This window comes from Perognathus longimembris, chromosome 3 (genome assembly GCF_023159225.1).
Source record: "Perognathus longimembris pacificus isolate PPM17 chromosome 3, ASM2315922v1, whole genome shotgun sequence".
Classification (NCBI taxonomy): domain Eukaryota; kingdom Metazoa; phylum Chordata; class Mammalia; order Rodentia; family Heteromyidae; genus Perognathus; species Perognathus longimembris.
Genome location: NC_063163.1, coordinates 55,632,067 through 55,651,739, shown reverse-complemented (window position 1 = coordinate 55,651,739; position 19,673 = coordinate 55,632,067).

Here is a 19,673-nt window from a genome sequence, read left to right as displayed (position 1 = left end):
TGAGCTTTATCTAGGCCTCTGTTCTCCTCCTTGGGTTGGCTTTGGCTTGTTGGCCTGCTGGTCCCTGGTCCTTCTGCCTCATGAAAATCTGCCCTGTTTCCTGCCTCTAGCCTGGGGCAATCCACCCACTGGGGAAATTGTGTGTGTGTGTGTGTGTGTGTGTGTGTGCGTGTGGTCCTGGGGCTGGAAATTCAGGGCCTCCAGCTCTTGCTTAGCTTTGTCTCTCAAGGCTGGAGTGATAACACTTGAGCCACCTCTACTCTTTCAGCTTTTTGCTTGTTGACTGAGGACAAGAATGTCTCAGATTTATCTCCCAGGGTTGGCTTTGAACCTTGATCCTCAGATGTTAGCCTCCAAGTAACAAGGATCACAGAAGTGAGCTCCCAACTCCTGGCTAGTCCAACCTTCTTGAATACAGAGCATTTTCTGCTATTAGTACCTTTACAGTGTGCCCAGAATGGCTGCCTCCCATTTAGGTCTGGAGCTCAACTTGTGTGATCCCCATCATTGTGTCCCCTTCCCCCACAGGATTCCACATTTTTTTCTGGAGTTCCAAGGAATTTGGTTTTCACCCAGCCCAGGTAGATGTCTGGTATCTGCCTTCAAAGAAGGCTTAACCTTAATGACAAGCTTTATGACTGCTATTGGGCTGGGTTCCTCTACCCCACTCTAGGGTAAGTGCTGCCACTGACATCCTTGACCTTCAGAATGGATATCCCATATGAGAGCACATGAGTGTGGCCTCAGACTGAGCAGTAAGGGCCCAGGGTTCCAGGGATGAGCCTGAAAGGTTAGACTCCTGGTGTAATGATCTTTCTTCCAAATTTCTGCAATAGTAACATACTGGGATTCCTATAGACCAGGAAACTACTTGCTGTCATGGGCCATTATTCCACACTGGGCTAAATACACTTCCTTGGGGGAGGAGGTGGCATTCAGATTTGGTATTTGAGATGTCCTGATACCATTGAGCCCTTTCATACCCAGTCTTCATTAGAACACATCTCTCTTCTCTCTATTATGGGAGAGATAATGCAGCAGTGTTCTGGGTAATAGCAGGCCAATCTCTGTTGTCCATGGCAACAAAGCTGTATTGGAATGTGTTGTACTATTTGGTAAATAGAGTGAGTTAGAATGCTGGGGGTGGGGTGAACTCACAGCAAATGTGGATGACTGGTGGTGTGCCTCCAGTCTTCCAAGCTCCCACTCCCAATAGATCCAGATGGAACTTTGGCCTACCTACAATACAGAGAGCCCCTAGGAACATTTATGATCATAAAAGAGGAAAATAGGAAACTAACTGATACTGTCTATGAAAATGATTTCTTTTTCTTTACCCATTATGTGACTGGAAAATATTTAAGGGAAAAAGATTAAATTTATTTGAAATGAAAGTTACAGAAAAAGTAGCAAAGCCCTCTATGCAGAGAGAGGTCTCAAAAAGCCTGAGGCTCCTCCCCCATCTCCTCCCCTGGTTTGCAGGATCCTCCCCTGGTTTGCGCTGATTGCACAGTGACTTGTACATGTACTGTCCTGGCTCATTTAATTGATTGAGTGGCATCTAGGGTATTATGGGAAGAAGCATTTGAGTAGAAGCCCAAGGCATTATGGAAACAAGAAGTGCCATGTGTTATCTGGATTTGTGTTATGTTCTTCACTTTTTAATCCCTGTCTACCTGACAGTTCCCTCTCCCCTCTTACTCATACAAGTTATTCAACACAGCCAGACACAAGTTCTTGCCCTATAGTTTTTTAAATTTACAATGAGATTATGGGGACAAGACCCCATCATTAAATCAAAGAACATCTGTACTTTCTAAGTGGCAAGTTCAGTATCTCCATCCTCTGGGGGAGTCATCAATTGGGCCTGTGAAAGGAGATCTACTTAGCCCATTTGGCAGATTAGAAACCTAAGGAGAAGTCAAGCAACTGGTCTGAGGGTTATACTGGCTCTACCTTTCTAGGTGTGTAGTCCACAGAGTTCAGTAGCTAGGTCCATTCAACTCCAGTGTCCATGGCAACCCACTGTATTGTAGGTGGAGGCATTTTTATGGGTGTGACACTTGACCTTTTTTGTCCTTACCATTCCCAAACCTCCAGGGTTCTAAGCAGTTAGGAGCATTGAAATGAACCTGGCTTCAACTCCAGTTCTCATTACAGACTGTAAGGTGCTTGGACATAGTGAGCCCCATCACTTACATACAGCCAGGGCACCCAAGGCATTATGGGAGTGTCTAATACCAAAACCTTTGGAAAATAGCATTTTGTAATAAATAAAAACCTTGAGGTCTAAGTGTGGTTAATGAGAAGTTTAAAATACCAAGTGGACAGAACCATAAAGGACAAAGGCAAGAAGCTTGGGAGAGTTTTCTATGCAGCTGGAAGGCCATTCCCAGACCCCAGCATCAAGCACATGGCTTCTCTGAGGGCAGCTGCAAAAGCATGGGTGTTGACAGGAGTCACACAGGAGGGTGCCATCCACAGCACCCAAGCAATCAGAAACAGTAAGATCACAAACAGGAGATAGGCAATGTTTCCCGGCTCCCTTAAGGGCTCAACTTTGCCTGTTTTCAGGCAGAGAGATAATGAGTTCATTGTTATGCCAGGAAAGACTCCATGGAGGGTAAATCTAGATTAACAGAGAAACTTAATGGCTTTATCCGAGAAGCAGGATAGGCTAAATCAAGGACCATGGAAAGAAGCAATGCCAAGCTCGTCCCTTGGGTTTCTTAGATGGCTTCAAGACCAGCAAGAAGCTAGAGAGCTAAATGCATACTCAGGAAGGAGATGTAAGTTTGAGAAAGCTGTAAAATCTTTCTCTGTGTGCCTGGGAACATCCCTAGTTCATTCTATACTGAGACTTCAGTTCTTCATAGGGTCACTGGGGCTTGGGTGGGTACACATGAGCTTTAAAACTTGACAGACAAATTAATATGGCCTTTGATCTTGCATGCCTATAGACCCAGCTACTCAGGTGGCTGAGGAAGAAAGATTGCTTGAGTCCAGGAGGTTGAGGTCCACCTGGGAAACATATAGACTCTTCATTTTAAAAAGACAAGTCAGCTGACTTGAGTTTCCTTAAGGGCAAAAGGGTGCTTGCCATAGCCCCATTTGTCAGGTGTTAAGCAAAGGATGTGCAGTCCCAGAGTTGAACTGGCTTAATCCAACTATTCATCAGGAGCAGGTAGGAGCCTGATAAATATCAGGTAAACAGATAAACAGAGCAGAAAACACCCTGACATCTTTTCTCCCTTGGTTTTATGGCCTGCGAGCTCCTCCATGGGCCAAACCCAGCCAATCACCAGATTGCTAAAGAGCCTGAGTGTTGGGGATATGGCCTACTGGCAAGAGTGCTTGCCTTGCATATATGAAGCCCTGGGTTCAATTCCCCCAGCACCACATATACAGAAAACGGCCAGAAGTGGCGCTGTGGCTCATGGCAGAGTGCTAACCTTGAGCAAAAAGAAGCCAGGGACAGTGCTCAGGCCCTGAGTCCAAGACCCACGACTGGCAACAAAAACAAAACCAAAAACTAAAGAGCCTGAGTGATGCAGTTCATTAGAATCAGCCTCCAGGGCATGAGGCAAGGTGGAGAAGGCTGGAGAATGGATCCATAATATCAAGTGACAACCACTAGGACCTTCAGCAACTGATTTATGGGTGCCAAGCACATCCCACCAGAAACTAAAATATGTCACCCATGATAGGAAGGATTACAGAGCTAAAGGCTATTAAGGAGAATACGCTGCACGGGAGCTTTCTGCCCTTGCTGTAGAAATATGAAAACAAGACAAAGATTTACAAAGACAAAAAGTATCCTGAATGACTTTGAACCAGGGAAAGCAAAGGTTAACCAGTAAAGACAATTTCATACCCATATGGGCCTGGAGATGGTACCAGGACTTTATTAACTGGCTAGCATCTGAGTTATTTGCTTTCCCCTAAATAGTACCCCCTAGATACTTGAAGTAATTTTTTTCCTTTATCTTGTTATTTCTCTATTATTTGCCGAAGATGCTAGATAAACTGGAACTCAGCCCAATCCCTTTGGAAACTATTCATTCCCTAGGCATCTTTCATATATGTGTGAAATGTCTACTTTAGTAAATTTTGGTTTGTTTTTCTCCTGTTAGTCTGTCTTTCAATGCAAGGGTCTGTTCCAACTAATAATCTTAAGGATTCTAACTCTGCATTAGATGAGCAGCTATAGATATAAGATGGAGCATAGTTCCTTGGAGACCATGATGCTTACAGTATAGTTGGGAGCGGGTGAGGGTCAAGGATCAGTAATAGAAAAAAAAAAAAGAAATCATTATCTCATTGCAAACTCTAATAGTTCATACCAAGGAAAAGTATAATAGCTATATAATCAGTAGGCACAGGTCAAGTAATTGGAAAAGGCTGCATGAAGAAACTATGCTGGAAAAAGTGGAAAAAGTGTGTGGAGGTTGTTATAGGTGAAGAAATAGACTGTGGGAGTTGGTAGAGGAGAATGTCCTGGGAAAATGCATTGAGAGTTGTAGGAATGTTCCATCATGAAAGAAGTATCACATGACAGCCAGTAGAGAGATGCAAGAGGAGGCTGAGGAAGGAGGTGGAGATTGGACTACACTGGACTTTACAAGCCATTAAGAAATACCACCTACACCATGAGTCCCAGGGAGCTAGCTACTAGGTAAGACAGTGGTGAATTATTCTAATCTTTAAAGAATCAAACTGGCTACAGAGTGGGGGAATAACTGGGGCAGGAGCCAGCATCAACATTGAATGTTGGGAGATTAGGTGAGAGATCCTTGCTGTGGATCTGACCACCCAAGACCCAATCCTGGGCCTTGAACTCTGAGTTACCCAATCATTTAGGCTCCATGGTTACTCTGCAAGGGTAACTTTGACCTCAGATTCTTCAGGTTGCTAGTAGGCTGAACACGAGAGCATGTGCAAAAGAGAGGCCAAACTTCACTTTTAGAACAAATCCACTCTCTAAACAACTAACCCACTCTCACTGAAGAAAATAAAATTCCAGTGGTCCATGCCTACAATCCTCGCTACTCAGGAGACTGAGATCTGGAAGACCATAGCTCAAGCCAGTCTGGGCAGAAAAGCTTATAGGCTCCAAAATATTCACCAAAAAGCATGGCCGACAGTGTGGCTCTAATGGTAGAGTGCCCGCATAGAAAGTAGCAAGATCTTGGTTTCAAACCCTAGTAAACACACACACACACATGTGTACACATATACTGAGGGGTTCCAGAGAAGGACAACTCTTAGCACAGAAATAGATCTGTGGACTGGCAAAATAACCACTGATTTTCTCTTATATTGGATAGGAACCTTTAGGTCCTTTTTGTTGTTGTTTTGTTCTTTGCAACATTTATGGAACCAATTCATGTCTACCAGCTGCTGATCCAGGCATCTGGCTAAGGCAAGACTGGTCTTCAATGCATGAGGCACAGCTAATTCTATCACAAAGACCTCAGGGGAATGACTGGGACCAAGTGACTTCATCTGGCATGTCTATGCTTTGTGCAATAATAAACTCCTGGAGTTCTCCAAGGTTGACTTGTTCATTCAGTATTTATCGAGCAATTACTCTGCGCCAGAAGATGTTCTCATAATGTCATAGTTACAACGTGAACTCATAGGTGACTCCTTTCCAGGGATGGAAGAAGAGGGCAGAGAATGGGAGTAAGCCAGGAAGAGGGGCTACTACTTTGCTCAGGGTCTTCACTGGTTTATTGATTCCAGTCCCAACAAGGGGAGTGGTGAGGAGAATATGCCTGGCTCAATCGTACCGGCCATCAATCTTAGTATTGATGCCAGAATTATCTTCAAATAATTGCAAATAGAACCAAAGATGTTTGCTTCTGGAGATTTCTACTTGAGCCATCAAAGATGATCACATCTAGGATACGATAGCATTGAGCAACAGTTGAAATTCAGTACTGAAAGCATTGTCTGCCTCTAGCACAGGAAGCCTGACAGCAAGGAAAGATTGACTGAAGGTGGAATTCTCCCCTCCACCCATTCTTGAATAGTCATTTAAAACAAATCTGACTTCAGAGCTGGACAGAAAGAGCATCTCTTGCAAAGCTGTCTATTTGAAAAATACGCTCAATCACTCCACAGGGAGATTTAGAATTCAGTCCACTTCTGAGTTATGCCTAGAAGCAAAGTCAGGGCTGTGTTGCTAAGGGGATTAATTAGTTAATATTTCTAAAGGACTTTTACGGTGAAAAGTACTTGGTGAATGTATATTATTACCTTCCCCAGTAATTCCACTGCTTTTATATAATGTAGGAAGATTTGTTCTTTAGCCTGGTTACAATCGCATGGTGAACATGGAAAGAAGGGTGGGGTGAGGAAAGAACAGCAAGAATTCACAAAAGAATGCAACCATTGTTTTTTGTTTATTTTAAAAGAATTTCTATAACAGGGGAGGGCTTTCTTGACACATCATCCCAAAAATGCAATTTTATAATTCTTTTTTCAAATTTCTCTGTTGACATTGTGTTCCTTTGCTCTCCAGCTGCACTCTAGTCTGGCAGGAGGAGAGGAGAGAATGTTTGGTTGAGCCTTACTCAAAGAGAGATGGCAGTGGTCTCCCACCAAAGGTCAGACTTCCTATAGAGGTCACAGGAACTGTCTAGGCATTAGAGAACAAAAGTCTACAAAAGGTGTGACAGTTAGGTCTTGAGATGGGTTCGTGGAGTGTTTGTCTTCATTGTCACACATAATCATTGGAGACAATAGAGTCAGGTGTGACACAGGCCATTCTCAAGGGCTTTAGAACATGTGTCTTTAAAAAAAATTAACAGCACCCAAGGCAGTTCAACTGGAGCAGAAGGCTTATTTAGGAAGCCTTTAGTGACATGAAATATTGATTTAACCACAGAAGTATTCATGTGATGGGATGGGGACCCAAGATAAGTGGCTGCAGCTGGTAGTGACTCCTTTTCATGGAGCCTAGGACCTTCTTTATCAAACATGAGTCGTGTGCCTCTGAGTTTGCCACTAGTCTATGTCCTTCATGAGGCTGGACAAGGAGCAAAGATAATGATGTGTTTCTGAGTAAGATGAGGATGTGAGGCAAAGTGACAGAGTTCAAGACTGTAGTGAATGGGTTCAGGCCTGGTGTAAAAATGGCCTCTTTCAGGAGATGTCAGCTAACCACAAACCCAAGGCCCAAACCCACTGAGAATCAATTGGTACAGATGGAATTCATCATTACAGTCTATTTTCTTACAAGGAACAGTAGTAAACAGCTAATGGTCACAAGTCAGCAGACATTTTTCAGGGCTCAGGGAATTCTGCTGCATTTCTTGTGGATCCTGACCTTGTAGATTTTTACATATGTTCAATGAAATGTGCCCTTTTGGAGAATGGGAATCCTCAGGCATGTTCACAAATAAAACATTTTTAAAAATATTTTTCAATGATCTGACCTCTGTAGAGCAGTCACCCGACAGGTATCTTTTGTGCAAATGGAGAGCTTTCCAGGTATCTTTTTAAGGTGGTTGGAAAGAGAAACAAGGGTGTGCTCTGGACTTGGTATTAAAGCAACTCTAGGGAAATTTTCTTCCCCATTTTTCTCTAAAGATGAATAAGGTAGACCCCACAATGATAACTGGAAATCCTCCTTGCCTTAGACATTGGCAGTCAGATACTACCTGCCATGTAGTATCCGTTTAGCTGATATTATAAAAACAGCCAAATCAGCCAGCTGCTGGTGGCTCATGCTTGCAATCCCAGCGATTCAGGAGGCTGAGATCTGAGGTTCTTGGTTTGAAGCCAGCCTAGACAGAAAAATCCCTGAGAGACTCTGCTCTCCAATTAATCAGCAAAAAACCAGAACTGGAGCTGTGGCTCATGTGGTAGAGCACTAACTTTGAGCAAAATAGGCAAGTGAGAACATTAGAACCTGAGTTCAAGCACCAAAATGATAATAATACTTCTTATCTACAAAACCAATGGGCATGATTATATACATCTACAATCCTATCACTAGGAAGGCTGCCACAGGAGGGTCATAAGCTCAAGGTTAGCCTGAGCCAAAGAGCAAGTTCCAAGGCCAGCTTGGAAGTACATAATAAATATTCTGTCAAGATAATAATAAGATAAAATAAAACAGCCTAGTCAAATAAAATCGCCAAGGATCCAGCAAAGGCAGATGGCCCCTTGCTATCTTAGTGTACCTTAAACCTCAAAAGGGTTATGGCTACTGAAAAAGAAAATGACTCCAGGCTCTTATAATGAATCTGTCTGCCTGTCCTCCCTTCACCTGTCCCTCATGTTTATATGTTTATCAGTAAAGAAAGCAGCCACAAGTGACCATAGACCCTGGAAATACACCCTGTATTGTATATATGCATACATAATGTTTGTGCACACATAACTATGTCTGTGCCTGTGTGCATGCACACATACATCTCTGTGCACATGTGTATGTGTGGTGGGTACATGTGTACTCATGGGGATGTGCTTATGTGTGCATGTGTGTAGATGTGCATACACATCAAGACAGCAAGCAGCATAGAAGGCTACCATATTACTAAGTGCTGGGGTGACCATTTGCCACAGAGGCAGAAGAATAGGCTGCATGTCTTACAGATTTGTGGCTGCTTTATTTTCCCGTTTCGCTTCTTTTTGGTCTTGCTGTCTTTGATGTTATTATTCCTTTTTTTTTTTAATAAACATTTGCTCTCCCAAGCGAGGTTATGGTTTCTCAGAGACAAAGATGGTATCATATTTTAAGTGATGATGAGAGCTCCTCTGATCAGCCTTTGTTCAGACACTTCCTGACTCCCTAGTCATGATGCCGTTGATTCCCTTGGAGCAAGAGGCTGAAGTCTTTTCCTACCTATTGGCCATCAGAAAGGGCCCAGTTCCCAGTGGCCAGTTGTTAGTATAAGAATGACTCCAGTGATGTCCATGAGTTGGGGCTTACTTAGCCCTTCCCCTTCTGGTCATTGACCAGAGCTGGGACTGCAGTGTGATCCTAAAACATTATCACTCTTACCTAGGTTGGAGTGGGCTACTCCTCTTTATTTTCCCTGTCCCTAGATCCATTCTTGGCCTTTCCCTGTCAGCTCTATGGCCCAGGCACTCACCCTAAGGTCTGTATCCCAGTCTCTCCTGCCCTCTACAATGGGTTCAGTCATGGGAAATGTAACTCTATCTTCCCATCCTTTCACTGTTAGACCTGATCCTGGCAAAGGTTTATTTTCCTTTCTACCTACAGGTCTTGGTGAGTAGACAGACCTTCATGATAGAATCTTCCAGAGTCTTTTTCCTGCCTCAGTGCTCTATAGCTGTAGCGACACTACTTTCTCCTTCTCTCCCTTTGGGCCGAGGTAGCAAAAGCTTCTCTGTTGCTACAGGCTGGGGGCCTGAATGTCTTTCCTGGTCCACTCCCTAAACTTTGCTTGGTCAAATGCTAAGTCTACCCCACCCCCACCCCACATAAACGGTAAGTCATAAGACATGAGCTCCTCTAGGACAGATCTCTGCCAGAGCCACTGTTGTTACCTACAGTGCTTAGCACAAGAAGATAGTCAAGAGATTTTTGTTAAACAAACCTAGGTAAATAAGTAGTTTGCTTTAAAGAGTTGTCTTATGACTATGTTGGGCAAGTCCATAACATCCCTACTATTATGAAACAGAATTCCCAGCTTTCTCCTCTCACTCCCTGTTCCTTCAAAATAGGAAGGTTGAAGCCATCTGTGGGGCATGGGGCTCATTGTATCCTCCAGGATGGTAGAGCCAGTGCTGGAAATGTCCTCAAGCTTCCTGGAAAATGACATATGTCATGGAGAAGCCAGACTGGGTCAGTTCTGAATAGATATCAGAAGCTAAAAGTGGGTGCTGTGACTTTTATAGTCAGAAGGACAAAGAAGAGGGGCAAGGATCTCTTAGCTCTGAGGACAGAGAAAGAAAGAATGTAAAGAGAAGGTAGATTTAAGAACAAGTGCACTATTTTGTGACCCAATCAGGAAACTCCTCATGAGTGTCCACCATACTTTCTGCCTTAGAGAAGAGATAGTATCCAGCAAGGATCGCTTCAGAAAATGTGTTTTCAGATAGTTGCCCAGAAAAGTGGCCAATATGTCAACTAGTAAAAAAAAAATACTGACAAGATCCTAAGGCAGGTGGAATTAGGACACAAATAGCCAATCATCCCAGCAAGAGGTCTCCAAGCTATTTTCTGTATTAAGTGAGGTGGGAAGTCAGGATAAATTGGATCTACGTGCCCTTTACTTCCTCTGCTGTCCAGTTGCTCAGTCCTCATTGACTGAAGTCTTTTGTTACAGTAATGCAACGTTCACTAACACACAAAACATTTAGAATAATGTCTGGCAAATCGATCAATAGGCTATTAAATAGGTTAGCAGCTACATAGATGCTGTAACAAAGCAACATCTTTAATAGGATGTGTGTTATTTAGAGAGATAATGAAATCATTGCCCTGGAATATGTCCAACTGTCCTGCTAAATGTAGATGAAGTTCTTTTTGAGGAGATGTTGTCATAAGACCCACAGAAGCTGCAAAAAGAGAGTCCTTGAGTGTGAGTGAGTGGGTAATAAAGATAATTATGTGGCATCACAATTGTGAGCTCAAGTAAATCCAAGACACTGGGGGAAGCCAAGACAGCCTGCAACGAGGAAAGAGGTTGAAATGCATCAAAACAAAATGGATCACCTGGGCACAATCTAGGGTGCTGTGCTCACTGTTCATGGTCTTTGCTATTCATGGGGTGGCTTTACCACAAAACTCCCCCATCCTCCGAAAGTGTCGTTGATGTGATGGCAGGAACCTGGGAAAGTGTTGGAGTGGCACAGAATGAGGTTTGAGGTGTTTCTGTTTCATGTTTGATTTTCCTTCAAATGAATCTGAACATTTTAAATGATGCTTTGTGTTCAATAGCTTTCTGCTAGTTTCTGATACTTTTCTTTAGAACTTCTATAAGTCTCACAAAGTTTAAACAAATGAAGAAAAATACAAACATACTGTTAATGAGTTTACATAAATAAAGCTCATTAGGATTCTCTTTTGATCAATATAATGATAAACTGCCTCCAAATATTTATGAATATGCTGGGCTCCAGGCTTTTGTTTGTCTTATAGTATCTACAGGGATGGAAATCTTCTATAGACAATAAGATTTGGAAACAATTTCCTGGCTGTGTAGTGAGGTGTATTTAAATAGTGAAACAAATTGAGTTAGAATGAATCCATTTGGGAAGTTTATTTCATTTGAATTAGACTCATTATGAAGTCAGAAGATAGCTTGTTTAATCTAGGATCACTGATAAGATCAGACTATTACATGCTCTCTCTCTCTTTCTCTCTCTCTCTCTCTCTCTCTCTCTCACACACACACACACACACACACACCCCTGTTTCCTACAGAAATTCTCTCCTTTCTTCCCCATGTCCCTTAAACTCTGTGGCAGCTAATATTGATGATGACTTGCATCTCAGCTCAACTCACATTTACTAAGTGTCAAGATTGGGGTTGGTGGCTTTGTGGCATATACTGGAGTGTTTTCCATGCTGTGTAGTGACAGACCTGCAGCTAGCCAGTCTTGTAGGTTGTATTGATTGTCTATTATTATTAATAATGTATTCTCATACATCAGTGTTCCATCACACTCACCTCCCCAGGCCTATTACCCTAATGTTATATAGGCAGGAAGGGGAAGCTGCAGAGTCTAAGGAAGTTTCCGAGTTGAGTTATAGGTTATTAATTTCAACAATGAGGTCCAGGGAGAGGCACATCCAGTCTCCTCTCCCCATTGCTCTCTGGCAACTTCTGCTCTTCTCCAATTACAACTTCATTCAGGTCCTCAGACCTACCCCCACCCACTTTCTCTTATCCCCAGACTTGGGTTTGCTGTTCTGTGAGTCATGCACTCCCCAAACTTCATATGGAAAAACTTCACTCTACCCACCACAGCTCCCTGCCTCATCCTGCCCTTCCTTGTACCCCATACCAGCTGTTTGCTGAAAGAGAACTTCCCTAAGGGTGAGGCACAGGCCTGCTTCTCTTCACTCTCTCTGAAGTTCAGATGCAGCGACCTCTGTGGCAAACTCTCAATATTTTTGGAATGAACAACTGAAGAAGTGAGTTGGTGGGAAGTAGGTTGAGATGGTGGTTTTTTACTTTGATTCCATGTCTGTTCAAATACTTATACACTTAAACTTACTCTCACTGACAGGGAGAAGGCACTTTCTCCAAGGCCAATTACCACAAACTGTTTTCCAGAGCAAGTTCAGATGCAATATATCCAACTGACAACTGTAGAAAGTCACTTGTGTGTAATAAATAAAGGCAGGGTAAAATGTAAACTAAAAGCCTCTAGACACCAGTGGCTTACATCTGTAATTCTCCCAACTTGGAAGGTAGAGATTGGGAGGATTACAGATTGAAGCCAGCCTGGCTCCAAAAAATCACAATCCTCTCACCCCTTCAATCAATAGCTGGTCATGATGATGAATGCTTGTCATCCCAGGTATGGCAAGAAGCATAAAATGGGAGCATTGATGTCCAGATATGTACCAAGGCAGGAAGTAAAATCCTGTCTCAAAAGTAACCAGTGCAAAAATGGGCTAGAGACGTGGCTCAGTGGTAGAGAACCTGCCTAGCAAGGTTGAGACCCTGAGTTTGAAGCATAGTACTACAAGGAAAAAGAAAGAGGAAGGAGGGGAAGGAGGGAGGGAGGAAGTGAAGGAGACAGGAAGGGAAAGAGGGAGTCAGGAAGGAAAGGAGGGAGGGTGGGAGGAAGAGAGGGAGGAAAGGAAGGAAGAAAGGGAGGAAGGAAGGGAGGGAGGGAAGGAGGAAGGGAGGGAGGGAGGGAGGAAGGAAGGAAGGAAGGAAGGAAGGAAGGAAGGAAGGAAGGAAGGAAAGAGTAAAAGGAGTTTCAACATCCTTTCAAACAGAACTCAGACTCTGAAAATAAATAATATGAAACCATTGCTTGTGGAAATGAAGGGGCAAGTCTCTGTAGAGTATTACTCTACAGGCTCCCCAAATCACCCTAGAATCTTAAGCCCTGTTTTCTCTGCCACAGAGAGCTCCAGCTGACCCTGCGCCCACTCCTGAGCCCTCAGCACCAATCTAGCTGCTTCCGACCCTTCACTGTGACTCTCAGATGCTGACCCTGAGGCTCAGCTCCCAGGCACCCTTGCCCTGGAGGATGCTTTGTGATGACATCGTGTCCAGGACTCATGGTGACCCTCCCTTTGGAACTGCCTGACCAAACACAGAGTACTCAGCTGAGTTCAAATTTCAGATAAACCTTTGTTTGGTGGTACTCAGAGCCTCATACTTGCTGGGCAAGTATGCTACTCCTTGAGGCATGCCCATAGTCCTTTTGCTCCTAGCTTGTTTTTTCAGATAAATTCTCACATATCTCCTATCCCTACTCCCCTTCCCCAGAATAACTGGCTCTATAGACCAGATAAACAAGTTATTATTTTTAGTGCTATCACTCCTTGGTATCCACTAAGGATTGGTTAAAAGATCCTAAAAAATACCAAACTTCATGGACACTTAAAGCCGGTTCTGGTGGCTCATGCCTGTAATCCTAGCTACCCAAGAGGCTGAGGTCTGAGGATCAGAGTTCTAAGCCAGCTCAGACAAAAAGTATGTGAGACTCTTATCTACAATTAACCACCAGAAAGGCCAGATGTGAAGCTGTGGTTCAAACAGTAGAATGCCAGCTTTGAATGGAAAACACTTTGAGTTCAAGCCCCAGTACTGGTACCAAAAAAGTCTCATATATAAAATGACATGGTATCTTCACATGACTAACAGATAAAGTATAATGCCTAATATAATAGTGTAAATGTGCTGTGTGAATCATTGTTATACTGTATTGTTTAGGGAATAATGTCAAGAAAACAATCTGTACACATTTCATACAGAAGCAACAGTCATGTGCTTACTCATATTTTTCATCCTCTGTTGGCTGTATCCAAGGATATTGTGAGCTAATTGCACACATCCCAAATAGCATTCATACACATGTGGAAAAAGTATTTGTTTGGTTTTTTGTTATTGTTCAAATTTAACTGGGTTTTCTTGGGCTTGCTAGGTTTTGTTAAATTGCAACCCTAGTTCCTGGGTAGACTCTAAGTATCTGTTCCAGGTACTTCCTGTACCAATATTGACTCCATTTCTCAGCACACTCAAAGGCTTAGGGCCCTGCATTAGGATCCCCAGTACTTCCTGACCATCTGGACCATTTTTTTCTCCCTGTATCAGTATCCCAGCAACAGACTGAGCTACATAGACCTGCTATGGACCTCTAGAAATGCTAGGGAGCACTTTTGCCTTTTGAATTTCTGGAAACCATTTTTCCTAGTCAATTCTTCTTCTTCATGATATTTTCTTTGGTTTTCTTGTTACCTTTATACAATCCTTTAAAAAGACTTTTTAAAAGAATATGTTCTTGTCATGGTCCATGTTATATGTCAATACAGATATTTGAGCTCAGCACATACTTATTTCAATATAACTGTGGAAAGCAGATTTCTACATAAATGTCTGGTGTATGTGTATGTGTTTGTGTGTACACATGTGCAGGTATGTATGAATGATCCTGAAAAATCATGAGCCAATCCTTTCTCATAAACATCAAAGGCCCTTGTTAATAGTTAATAGGTTAATAGGTTCTAAAATTGGAAATCGGGGCAAAGCCAAAGCAGGAAGAGATATTTCACAAGTTTGTGGCCTTTGTTTTCAGTACTTTCACATAATCACTCAAGAAGGGCCCTCCTTGGGGCTGGGGATATGGCCTAGTGGCAAGAGTGCCTGCCTCATATACATGAGGCCCTGGGTTCGATTCCCCAGCACCACATATACAGAAAATGGCCAGAAGGGGCGCTGTGGCTCAAGTGGCAGAGTGCTAGCCTTGAGCAAGAAGAAGCCAGGGACAGTGCTCAGGCCCTGAGTCCAGTCCCCAGGACTGGCCAAAAAAAAAAAAAAAAAAAAAAAAAAAAGAAGGGCTCTCCTTATAAAATCCTAGTGAATGTGTGACTCCCAGACTATCAAAGGACATAAATGACATTAAGACATACGGAATGTAATTAAGGAGGAGGGAAGATTGTCCAGTTGAGTTCTTGTGAACCTCTGACTTGAATCAGTCAAGCAAGGTTCCATCAAATTTGAGGACAAAATATAGGGTGCACCTAAAACTTTGCTTCATATTTTTTGTCTTTCCTAAGGCTTAGCCCATGGCCTCTTTGCAAATCTTGGTTATCATTGGCAGAGGAAAGACCAAATTCCTGAGTGTGGTCTAAAGGCCATACCCTTCCAGTTCCTTCCACATCTCTCCATTTGTCTTTTAAGTTATCCCAATTATTAGTTGCTAGACAGGTAATTTTAGAGACAATCCCCTATGTTTTGCGTAGGGAAACTGCTGCCCCTTCAAATTACTTTCACCACTTCTTTAAGTTGCTGTTTTGTTTCAGATAAGGACCTGAGGAGAAAACCATGAGGGAGCCAGGAAAAATCGCCAAGTCATTCTGCCTCACTCTTTGAAGAACTCTGGAGTAAAATTGGCTCATTAAAATCTCATAATGCTACATTGTCCACCTGGGAGGCATTCCTGCCCATCATTTTCAACAAGTTTACAGATAAAGAAGCATGCTCAGAAAGGCGACCACACCTACCAATGCATGATGACAAGTCTTCACACAAACTTGCATGAGTGTCCCCTACAAAATCTTTTCTTTCTTTAGAAATGACACTGTTTTGAGATTTGTCCCCAGTACTCTCACTTACTGCAAATAATGAGCTTTTCTTTATACTCTTTTATCTCCTACTTGTGCTCATTACATTTGCCCTTGCTAAAAGGACACAATGGTGACCTCCTCAGCAAGCCATTATCCACCACTGAGCCAAAAGAAAGTTTTTCCTTCTCCAAATTTCCTCCACACTTGACAACATCACACATTACCTATTTCATTTGGCTTTGGGCTCCTAGGAATGTTCTAGGATACCATTAGATGTCAGCCTTTTGAATACAAGATCAACAGCCTGGCCTTTTCCTCCCCCAAAATGGAGCCAAGCCTTGCAAATGGTGGCTGTACAGTGGACACGCTTATTGAATAAGTTGAATTTTCTTTTAGTCAGTCAGCACCAAATAGAAAAGGCAGATCCCATTGAGATGGGTCGCTAGAGGTAGTTTCAGAGTCTCAGAATGGGAAAGGATGCTGAGAGGTCATTTCATCTACCTCCATCCCCAGGCCAGCTCAGCAAAGCCTGGCGAGAAGAATGAGTGTGGTTCTGCTTGCTAAGGAAGCAGAGGGAGTTGAGGTGAATCCCTAATGCTCTTAGCAGGAAATCCTTCTTACCATCCATCTTCCAGCCTATGTGCTGGTCATTATTGTTGCAGCAACATTTTAGCTGCTGGTTTTTATTATTCTGGGATTAACTGGGATTGCTGTGCATGTCCCCAGAGGCTTTTTTTACAGCAACGATGTTAAAAAATTGAAAGCACTGTTGGATAGTAGAGCTAATAAAATGAGCTTGGTAGGTGCATCCTGCTTAGCAAAGTTTCAAACCTTCCACCCCCAGGACTGGTAAAAATGAAAGATTTCCCCATACTTCAGCATCAAAGGGAAAACCAGCTGTGATTTTATACTGAGTGCTTGTTTGGAATCACCCTGTCATTGTGAAAGGTGGAAAGGCAGAATGTTTAACTCTTTTCTCTTTTCCATAGAGATAATAAAAGAAAATTTCTTATAAAATGGCTTTTCTTCGGCACTAACTCCCAGGCAGTTGAGATTTCACTGAGATGTCTGAGCATTGGTGGAGGGATTCACTTACTTAACTGATTGTCTGTCTCTATACAATGGGTTCCCAATGTAGGAAGTCACCTAGGGGGGAAGGCAGAAGAGTGATCTGACCCTGTTCTTCCAAGAAGGCAGGAACCATTCCAATTCTCCATCATCCTCAGTCCCCACCTGCCTCAAGTCCCTGCTTCCAAGCTCTTCCCTGCCAGACAAGCTTATTCTCGACCCCCAGGATATTCTATATGTACCTGCGGTCAGTTAGGAAACACCTGACCTCTTACAACCCTAATCACGCTCCCTTGTCAGATCACATCAGTCCGCCGCAATAACCAAAGTAGATGCTGGGCAGAGGACAGTTGGCTTGGTGTTGGACTCTCCAAGGTTTGAATCCCAGCCAGAAAATCCCATCCCTAGCTCTGTGACCTTGAGGAAGTTACTTACTCATGATCCCCAGTTTCCTCATCTACAAAATGGGAGCAAAAGTTCTGTTGCAGCTTTTTTATGACTACAACATACACACCTGAGACAACTTGTAAAGAGAAAAATTTCAGTCAGTGAGCTATTGGCTTCTGCTTGTAGTTCAAATCACAACTGGAGTATGTAGTAGAGCCATTTACCTCACAGCAAGGAACTGAAAAAGAGAGAGAGAAAGGTGCATACCCTTAGTGACCTAAACACCTCCCACTTGATCCCAAATCAAGCTGGGGACTGTCTTTCTCACATATACCTTTGGAGGAAGATTCTAGATCCAAACTATAGCATTCTGTCCCTGTACTCCAAAGGAAACAGAAAAATACTGATGTCACTAGGCCGCCATGATGTGCATAGAGAACTGAACGTGTGGGGTGCCTGCCTGGGAGCAACACTGCCCCTCCTCCAATGTAAACCTATTTGTGGACATTCAGCCCAATGTTATAACATTGAGGACAAGCCCCCCCCCCTCCTTTCTTATTCCACCCCCACTCCCTCCTCAAACCAGTAACACACTTGCCTACAGGAAGACTCCAGTCCTTGTTCTTGACAATCTGCACCCCTAGCAGATTTCTGGGGGCTGGGCCGTCAGAGCCCAGTGGAGTCTGCTCTGATTCTGCTCATCAACCTGTGCTGAGCTCAAGCCCCGTGTCCCAGCTGTTCCTTCCTGCAGCAGATGTGGGCTCGGCAGGGAAGATGTCAGCCACAAGGCCACAACTTAATCAGGTGGAGATACAGAGACTGGGACCCTGCTCCTAGAGATCTCCCACTATACCCACAATGGTATAAAAGCCTCCCGTGGCTTTCTCCTTCCTTCACAGTGGGATTTGTGTGGAGCCCTCTTCATGTCTCTTCCTGCCTCCTACCAAGCCCCACTACTGGGCTTAGTCACCAGGTCCCCCGTGTTCTGCTCCCCATACCCTGCTGCCCAATTTAATTTCTCTAGAATACTCTCCATCTTCATATTTGATATCCCCTCTATGGGGGAGGAGAGGGTGTATTTCCCCTGCCCCATCACCCTAAAGCCCACTTTGTTTTTTTCTCCTTTAGGATTGCCCTATTTCAAATTACAACTCTCTCTCCCTCTGTTCTTTTTATTTTTTAAATTAATTTTGGGATTTGAACTCAGGGCCTTACCCTTTCAGACAAGTGCTCTTCCATCTGATTTATGCTCCCAATCCTTTTATGCTTTGTTTAATTTTTCAGTAGCATCACCCATTTTTGTCCCTGTCAGATTTGGACCTCAATCCATTGAAATAGCTGGGACTATAAGAGTACAACCCCATATCCAGCTTCACATATTTCTCTCCATTGCATTTCTTACTACTTTCCTCTCAAGTTATTTCCTATAGAAGTCAATATCCTAAGGGTAGGATGCCCCTGGATTTTAATACCTGGGTGCCAAATGATACCATCCTCTTTCAAAGCAATATTTTCTTAAGTCCTTGTCACTATGAGAAAAAAAAATCATGTATCCTTTTCCCACAAGTTCAGAGTGACAGCTTTTTTTTTTTTTTTTTGGCCAGTCCTGGGCCTTGGACTCAGGGCCTGAGCACTGTCCCTGGCTTCTTCCCGCTCAAGGCTAGCACTCTGCCACTTGAGCCACAGCGCCGCTTCTGGCCGTTTTCTGCATATGTGGTGCTGGGGAATCGAACCTAGGGCCTCGTGTATCCGAGGCGGGCACTCTTGCCACTAGGCTATATCCCCAGCCCAGAGTGACAGCTTTAATGAAGTGATACGTAGGAAAATCTTAAGGCATTCTCTAAACACAGTTGGTAGGATGTCCATAGCAATTGGTACATGTTTGAAAACAGTGTCAAATGGCAGTAGAAAGCTGAACATCTCCCAGTTCCTCCACCCCTCTAGTCTCATCATCTGTTACTTTATTTTCTTTTTGATGTCTTTTCTGGGGCTTGAACTCAGGACCTGGACACTACTCTGGAAGGTTTTTGATTTTTGTTTTGTCGAGGGTTTTTGTTTGTTTGTTTGTTGCTTCTCAAGTCTAGCACTTTACCACTTGGTTACATCTGCACTTTCAGATTTTTAGTGATTAATTAGAGATAAAAGTCTCATGGAATTTTCTGCCAGGGCTGGGTTTGAACCATGATCCTCAGATCTCAGCCTCCCTAATAGCTACAATTACAGGTATGAGCTACCAGCACCAAGTTTCATTTGAAAAACAGAATCCTTTTCAGGAAATCTCTGGGTTTTTGTTTTTTCCCTGTAATCACGAGAAAAAAACATGCCACTGGTTGGATCTATATTTTTGCCCCAAATTTAAAAAATCATCTGCTGTTCATTTGTTGGTTAACCACCTTATTTATGAGCAGACTGGAGATGAAGGCAAGTGATAGTTTCAGAGTTTGTCATCTTCTATTCCATAGATGTTAACTGTATTCCTCAA